Source organism: Betta splendens, chromosome 10 (genome assembly GCF_900634795.4).
Source record: "Betta splendens chromosome 10, fBetSpl5.4, whole genome shotgun sequence".
Lineage (NCBI taxonomy): Eukaryota > Metazoa > Chordata > Actinopteri > Anabantiformes > Osphronemidae > Betta > Betta splendens.
In genome coordinates, this window is record NC_040890.2 from 12,761,272 (window position 1) to 12,770,285 (window position 9,014).

General features: G+C 51.1%; 1 protein-coding gene across 3 annotated transcripts in view; it reads right to left on the reverse strand.

Annotated features, from left to right (window-relative positions):
• The window catches only part of mid2 (midline 2), a 79,066-nt gene extending 73,037 nt beyond the window's left edge, over positions 1-6,029 (reverse strand). For 2 of the 3 annotated variants that reach the window (XM_029165315.3, XM_029165314.3), the window contains exon 1: positions 5,708-6,029. The gene's annotated coding sequence lies outside the window, so the exon portion shown is untranslated. The remainder of the gene's footprint in view (positions 1-5,707) is intronic. The other variant, XM_055512481.1, reaches the window with a different exon arrangement.
• Between the last annotated feature and the right edge of the window lie 2,985 nt (positions 6,030-9,014).

A 9,014-nucleotide genomic window follows, 5' to 3' on the forward strand; every position in this document is an offset into this window, starting at 1 on the left:
GGACGGTGAGGAAATGGAAAAGTGTAAAAACCTTCTCCGAATACTACATCTAAATTTCTAATGTCAACGGAGGCGAGCTATTACAGAAGGTTTCTATTTAAAGCCTCTGTTAAGTGCTGAGTGTTCCAACTCTGGTAAGTCTTCTCTAACAAGAGACAAATTTCCCAGCAATCTTCACAAAAGACCCCGTGATGATGTAAAATTAAACAGTCACTGCTGGTGTCGCACGGACGCAGCCGAGGCAGCGCAGCGCGGCTCCATCCGTCCTGCTGAGGAACGCGGCGCCGCCGCTGGGTGACAGGCAGCGAACACACAGGACTTAAACAGCTGCTAATTCTATTAAGCTCCGCATTAAGCCTTAATTGACTTCCCCTCACTGAGGGCGGCTAAAGCCTTTGGATCGCAGCCGAGCGAAGGGCATTAACGCTCCATCCACCTGGTGGCGAATGTCATTTATTTCACTTATCGGGCAGGAATGACCGGCGATTCAGGTCCAGCCCATCTAGGACCACGTTTGCAGTGGTCCACAGAAGGAAGCGCCTGTTCCAGGTGAAGACATCATCAAATGGAGGAATGACTCCAAAGCGTGTTCCGCTTGGACTCGGCCAGGCTGCTTCCCGGTGTTTCCAGTCTTTGCGCCAAGCCAAGCTCACCATGCTGCAACATCGGTAGCAAACCCCTTCATACGACCTCCAATCCAAACAGCGACGATGGAGAATTATCCCTCCTGCAAGTGCATCGCTTACCAGCATCATGTTACAGTTGTTCTAAATTATATTTATCATATTTCCAAGGTTCCAGACACAGAATAAGAACAGAACCTTTCAGGGCTTTTGGACACAGACAGCAAGTGGAAGCACATAATGTCCACTGGGATCATGTCTTTAAAGACAAAGGCCCAAAAGCCTCATTATGGAGAAATGCACCAGCATCAGTTGAGAGAGAGATCACACTGTCACAGTTTACATGCAAAGCAGTTAGGATCTAATTACGAGCCAGAGGCTTCACGCGGCATCTGGAGTCACACACAAGATCCCCTGGGACGCTACAAGAGAAACTCCGGCTCAATGAGCCACTCGCACTCGACCGTTCTCCACCGACATTCAGCGCAGCACCGTTCCTCATGATGAACACAGGAACAATGAAGCCGCTCGATACAAAATAGGACTTTTGTATTTGTGCCATGCATGAAAAAACAAACGCTGCTGATTGTGCTGCATGTGGGCACAATAGTCACTTTGTCAGTTCTACGCAGGTCAAAAGCACGGTGTCACATCCTGCTGCTCCGGCTGAAACGCTAATGGATTAAGTCATTAGTCTATTGATCAGTCATAACTAAAAATAACAGAGTAATACGCCAGCTGTCCTTTGTCACCAAGTCCTAGATCCAGTGCGAAAAACACCAGTTCAAACCGCTTTGAGGCAAGAGAAAGAACAGTTTCATCCTTTCACAAGCAGGAAAGGAGATCATCACACAAAAAATAGCCTTCAAGTCAAAAGAGAATGCAGAAAGGCAGATATTATGCAGCCACACAGGCAGCGGGCACATAGACCCCACCTCATTATCGCAACACATTCCGCCACAATCACCAGCACCATAGTTTCATATCTCAGCACGTATGAAAGATAGACAACACCCAGTCGCATTCAGAAGGCCCCAAAACAAGCCGACTGTAAACACGCGGCAGAATGAGCGCTTTTTTTAAAGTCTGAGCTCACGTCCTCCTCACAGCAACGGGGAGAGCGGGGCTGCCGGCGTTTTCCCAGGATGCCCAGGCTGCGCCGGGTTATGGGAGCCGGCTTTTGTTGGGGTTTTCTAAGGATACGTTTCCTCTCCCATCGCTCGAGGAATGAAACCATGGAATCTGTTACAAAAACAGAAAAAGGACAAGATGCAACAGGGGAGACTGGGCCAGAGGGCTGGTGGGAGCCCGGCGCCGGGCCCACGGGCCCACGGGCCTCGATCAGCAACCCTCAGCGGGAGCCTCCACCTCCGGCACGATCACGTCTGATCGGGGGCGCTCGGGGTCAGAGGACTCTCAAAGTAGAGGTGATAATCCACTACAGCCGTCCAATCCTATTGGGTTTTATGGTGTTAACATATCGAGTCCATCATATGATCCGAAGGCTCAGCATTAAACCCTTCAGCGCGCTCAGATTTAGCCACTGTAAAGGGACGTCTCATCAGCGGAGGGGGAGACGGTCTCGCCCTCCATTTAAATAAAACCAGTGCCTCTGTCAGCAGTCCACGCCGCGCCGTATCGCTCCCCGTGGCGCTTATACGGGGTAATATCCCACTGACAGCCAGCCATTAAAGACAAGAGACGATCGCCTCAGAATTCAAAAATACAACACAGAAGGATAGAACGCGGTGATTTATGATCCGGGCGGCCCCAATTCATGAACCAGTGGTGATTATATCTCAAAATGAGAAGGGAAATTACAAAGTGGTGAACATGGAATGAGAAATTAGTCCCTGCAAATACATTTATACAACTATAATTATGCAAGGGTGATTGTACGGAATGCAGAGGGAAGATTACGTTTATACGACACATAATAGACCAATTTATCATCTGAGTTATGACTCAGCATTTCGTCAAACCAAACAACACCGTTATTCATTAATGTGCATTTAAAGGACGACAATTAGAGCCACCTCAGCCTAGACATGACCTTTAAATGAGCGGGGGTCACATGTTCACCCCTCTAATTTAGCCCTGCATGTCTGCTGACAGATAGTGTCCTCCCTCCATGAACCTAAAAATGAACATTCCTATCAATGCAGCCGACGTAACAGATAATCTGGCTGCAAACGGGAGCGGAGCGTGGAGAACAGATAGCGACTGCTCGGCGGATGATTAGAAACTACAAAGAAAGGATTTAGATCATGTTTGGAGCCGGGGTTTGTGTGTGTGTGTGTGTGTGTGTGTGTGTGTGTGTGTGTGTGTGTGTGTGTGTGTGTGTGTGTGTGTGTGTGTGTGTGTGTGTGTGTGTGTGTGTGTGTGTGTAATAAATCCGAACGAGAGAAAGACGCAGCAAAGAGGAGGAGGGACAGAGCGGCCTGTTTAAGGTGGAATCCCCTGCATGGCAGTCTGACAGCAGGGGTCAGAGGTCGGGGCGTTCGTCGCTGCGAGTTACTGAAGGTACGGTAAGGTAATCAGACTGAACTCTTCGTGAAAGGACACCTGTGTCCACGGCCGGCCTCCTGTGGGTGAGCACAGCGTGTTTGGTTTAGGACCACGTCACGCAGCTTCTCACTGGGTGTCATGCTCATCAGCATCGGCTCACTGTTGGCTCCCTCAGTCCAACACAGCGGCGCTTTGGAGGAGGTTGGCTGTGGGTGTCATGGGGCTGGCGGGGGCACGGAGGGGGCACGGAGGGGGCAGCGCTCTCCCAGAGGAGGAATTCGCCCTCGGAGCCTCCCATGACCCGTGTGCTCCTCGTGCGGCGGCGCATGCCTGCGATCCGTCCCCTCCGAGGACGGCGCCGTCCCACTGCCGTCGGCTCCGCAGGCGTTGGATGCGTCTCTTTATGCTGGAGACCTTCACGCTTCATTCTGCCAAACACGTGTTTAATCCCCGCTTTGTTTGCATCGGGGTTTGTTCTCTCTCCGACAATATGTGGCCCAGTTTGAAGTTAAAATAGCAAGAGGTGAGTTTGATCTCCTCAGACTTTGACTCACTGATGTTGACCCGTCACCATCCACCCGCCCACACGTCACCTGCCTGTTCCCTCCCCACGTAACCATGATGTCCACTCAGCATCGGTCAGAAGGGCGGCGTCCGACTCAGCTTGACCCCCGGACGACCCCTGATAATCGAACATTAAACCCCTGATGAGGCTCAAGGCAGAGTGGACACACACACACACACACACACACACACACACACACACACACACACACACACAGCAGAGATCAAGAAATGGTGAAAGGGCGCTGAAAATTCCCTTTTTGTTCGGTTAAATCAGGAATTTAGCTCTGAATGATTGTGTCGGTCCCTGTTAAATCCAGCATGTGAAAGGAAAACAAGTAGACGGCAACACACTGAAGCTTAAGGAGCAGGAGGTGACAATACAAAGGCAATTACACTCCTCACCTGCCCGAAAAAGAGGAGAGACAAGGTGTTAACGAAGAAATTGCGTTTTTCCAGAGTCTTGGCTTCATAATCTGATTCATGGAAAAGGATCTTGATGTGAAACTTTAAAACATCTGCGTGATGCTGACAGGAAGTTAGCAGCAGAGAAAGCTAAAGCAATCAACAAGTAAACGTTGACATCAAACCATCACGTCTCCCATTTCCAACTGATCTTTGCTCTCGGCTGCAGCCGAAGCGGCGCGTCGGCCACCGCCGTTGACTCGCGGGCGCTCAGAGGCTGCTTCATTCAGACGCAGTCTGGCATCAGCTGACGGCCCACAGCTTGGAGGAAAACACCCCCCGCACACATCCGCTTAACAGATTGGTGCCGATCGAGCGATTAGAACGTGCGAAGACGGCCCCCGAAAACAAACAAAGAACGTGACGAATGGCTTTTCTAGATTAACTGTGACAGGCAGGCGCAACACAACCGGGATTAAGATGCTTCCTGTTTTCATCAGGGTGAATCATCTCCGCGACGTCTAGAGTTTCTCCCGCTCGTCTCGCAGTGAAGGCATTGAGCAAGGCAGCAGCTCTGAAGCTCATTGGGCCTCTAACCTCTGACAGCGGGGCCACGCGGTCGGTGTTTGCGGCTACATTTGGAAGGCGCCGCTTCATCGCCACGGCAACGCGACCCCGTGTGATCAAGCCGGCGACGCAGCAGCCGTAATAATTCTGATCCGAGGCTCGAGCACCCTGATGCATGACTAAGGAGGGCGTCCTCTGTATTCACCCTGTCTGTGACAGAGGCCCGTCTCGTTAACTACAGCCAAGAGGTAGTGAGAATTGGACGACATCAAAAAGAGAGCGAATGAGCACCATCTAAAGCAGAACAGATGCTGACTCCATACGGTGCGCCGTATGTATAAAGACTCACAATGTAATTATGTGGATTTACATGATTATGTCCAATCCATCCAACTTTAAAGGCTGCAGCCGAACCAGGCAGGACACCACTTCCAGCTCCTCCCTTCGTTGTTGGCGTCCTGCATTATTGATGCGCTGCTGACACTTGACACGGTGCATTTTTCAAGCCACCGACGCTTCGTCACCTGCAGCGGGTTCCGTGGAGCAATGGCCCCGTGGCGGAAGTTGCGGACTCCCACCGAGTCCGGAGACTCGCGTGAACACCGCCGTGCACAACTTTGACGTTTGGAAAAGTACACTTCCCGCCTAGTTCCCGTGGATAAAACCAGCATCTCCTGGATTCCTGAGCGCTTTCGGGGCGTGGCTCAGGTGCATGTACGAGTGTCCACGGTGATGCTCAGTGCACGAAAACGAACATACCTTCGCCACCACCTCGCCTTTAACGCCCAGACGCTGCATCACTAAACAGCACCAGGCTGCTGGTGTGAAGTTAAACACTCATCGCTGTGATAAACACACGTATTAGGTCCATGATGTCATGTTGACGCACTAGAAACGGAGACGTGCACCTTTGCGCCCTCCCCAGTCCCCGTGTTTTCGTCGAGCGCGTTTTTACGCTCCGCCGTGGATCGTCGTGCGCACTTTACTTCGCAAACTACCCGCGCGACCGTGGAGCTCCGGGAAACAGAAGCGCCGCTTACCTCGACTCGCCGTGACAGCTCCGCGCGTCGACCCGTGGCGGCGGTTGCGGAGCAGCGCGACGCTCGCAGCGACGACCGCAGCTGGCGAGCGCAGAAGTTTCCGGCGAGTCCGTCACCGAGGGGATGTCGCGCGCGCAGCTCCGCGCGCCGCTCACCGCCGTGGGTTTCACGTGGCAACGCCCCAACGCGACGCGGACCGGCCGCCGGACGAGTAGCGCTCGTTCCAGATGTCGGCGGCTGCGCGCGGCTTCCCCTCTGCCTCCCGACGCGCTCCTCGAACCACGGCGACTGAACGCTCCCCGAGGGCACGTGACCAACCCACAGGGGACGGGAATAGCTCTGCCCCCCCCCCGCCACCGTAGCAGCTGGGTTCGGTTACGCCGCTGCTTAAGTGCCCGCGTCGCGCACCCACACTCCTCCTCCACGCGCTCCCGTCCCCCGTGGGGGGGGGGGGTCGCTGTCATTTGTTTTCACCTGACAATTCAACAACATCTTTATTTTGTCGATGAAAGATGTAGAAAAGTGCCTAAAATAGTCCATATGTTGCAGGTTACACAAAAAATGCACAAATGTACATTTACAGCTTTGTTCATTTGTAAACTGTGTCCTGTTAAAAATGGGGCTGAGTCAGTTCCACTTCAGCAGGTACTGGTTCTGCAGAACCCAGGTTCCTCTGGCTCTTTGTGTCGTCCTTCTGACATCAGAGCACGACAACATGGACTAACTACACAAACACACGCAGTGCGTGACTAATCAGCCCAGTGTGGGCCGGCAGCCAGAACCTCACTCCTGCAGCTTCATTAAGTCTGTGAAGTGAATAATGCAGCGCTCTCTTACTGTAACATGCTCACACTGTTGAATGAGAGCCTTTGAGCGCTGCCGGGACATTTGTATAATTGCCCTACACGGCGTCTGCAGGGTTGTGGTCGTTCCTCTCGCCTTGTTATCTACACGTATAAACATATTTAAAGTTCATTTACACTAAATGGAACCGAGGCGATACACAAATCCCTCTTCCCCTCGTAGCACCAGCTCCACTCACTAATCTCCTGCAGTGCTAGCATTTAGCATTTTTATGGAAACCGTTAGCATTCGTTAGATCAGGTTCCTCTGATTTTTTTTTTTCCACGGGAGCTAACGGCGCCAGCTCCCCGCGGCCCGGTGAACTCGCCAGAAGCTGATTGGAGGAGAGCGAGGAAAAAACAAAAAAACGCTGGTTGTGCAGCGAATGGATTAGCACCATATGCACACACCATATGCAGAGTGGCGCATTTGGGCATGTTCACATGCTAATGCTAGTTGTGCTGAAGGATTATCCAGGATTTAGTCATTACCCATGATAAACTGGACAATACCGCCACTACATATTATCTTGCTCCTGACCACGACAACTGAATCATTGAATTAGCAACAAATACACCTCAAAGTAGGTGCAGGACGAATAAATAAGTCAAAAAATGTTTTCCTTAATAGCATTGTCATGCTAAAATGACATGGCATTGACTCACACATCATTTTATTAGTATCTGCATGTTGTTAATGCCCAGAATAACAACACACAGGTTAATAGGAATAAAACAGAGCGTGGTTGAATCTTCTCTGCTGCCTGCGGTCATGTTCTAACTCTCATTCGCCTGCTGTGCACATACTGTACAGCCAGGTTCACGTCACGCCTTCGCCGACTGCCTGCTCTGCCTCCACAACCTGTTGCTGCAGTGGAAACCTTGGATCCGTGTAGTAATACGACTGTCAGGGCCGACACATGATGCCGTTAGAAAGAGGAATAAATAAAGTTGTAGCTTTTAGCGTTTAGCATTTAGCATTTAGCGATTGGCGTCTAAGGCAGCGACGATCGGCCGGAACGTTCGTCTGCTTTTTCCTGTCGCTCGACTCTCACTTTGTTCTCGTTCTCCTCTCCAGCTAACGTGGGCGTGCTGCGGCAGAGACAAGGGATTTGTCTGCCGAATTACGTGCTTCAAGCGCACGAATGGGACAGATGCTAAATTGCGGCGGCCGCTCGAGTTGCCGTCTTAATCAGCCCCTCTGTGACAAGCAGCTCACGCGGTGGAAGAAGAAGGACAACTTAATGACGGCGGCGGCGCTGATGGCTGGTCTTTGTCTCCCTCCGTCACATCTACCTGCTGCTCTCCTGCCACACGTTTAGTCTTTAGTCAGATATTTAGTCAGATAGCGCCACATTCGCCGCACATCCGTTTCCCAGCATGCCCTTTTTTGACTCAGCCTGTTCAGAGTTCGTTATTTTTATTCGGCCTCTTCTCTCACACCCCAGGAGGAAATGGGGACCACAGCAAAACCTCAGTGGATTTCCCTTTAGAACGGGGCTCAAGTGAAAGCCAGCCGACCTCCTCACAGCTCGGCCCGAGAGCAATATGTGAGTATCTGCGACATGAAATGAAACCGCTAGCTGTGGTGGAGTGCTACTGTGACTCATCCCCACCTTGGATTTGGGCTCATGCAGGACGCTGATGAACTGGATATCAAAGGTGGCGGCCGGATCTCTGCTTCTGCATGTGAATCGTCCTCTTCCTTAAGGGCACGAGCCATGCGATGGACACGGACGGAGGCGGAAACCACCCTTGACCTGAGGACGGCCTTTTTAACGGAGCGCCTTGGGTGGAGGTGTGTGATCTCACTGAGGAAAGTCCAGGGACTCCACGCTTTTAAGCATGTGGAGAATCAGAGTCACGTCCTGACTCGTAACATCTCCTCCTTTAAACAACACAAACCAGATTCATCCATTTGAAAGTACTCGAAACGAGATGTCATGAATCCTCCTTATCTTGTTTGTGTAAAGGTAGAAATGCATAATTGATGCTGCCCTTTTATAATGAATGTCCTTGGGCCTAAACAAAGAAATGAGCCGAATGCACAACGCAGTAAATAGACCTGAGCAGCACCTGGACAATGGAAACAGCTTATGACCGAAAACAAATATTTGTGAACCTCGATCTTTGCATCCTCATAGCGTTACATCTAAAACAGACTTTTTCCTTTCAAACACATCATCAGCTGTCCCCACTCCTGAGCCCTTGGAGGTCGATAAAGAGCCCCAAGTAATGTGTGCAGATAAGTGCAAATTGTATCGTCTCCTACAAAGCTTCTACCATTTACACAGAGATTAGCCCAAAACATATTGTTAATCGTTAGCAGGCTTATGAATAGTTAATTGGCGAGGCCCGGCCGAGGCTGGGGAAAAGTAATAATTAATGACGCTGGGTGCACATGGAGCAGTATGGGATACTTAATTAAATTTTGGCACTGGGAAGTGACCCATTTTCCAGCCATT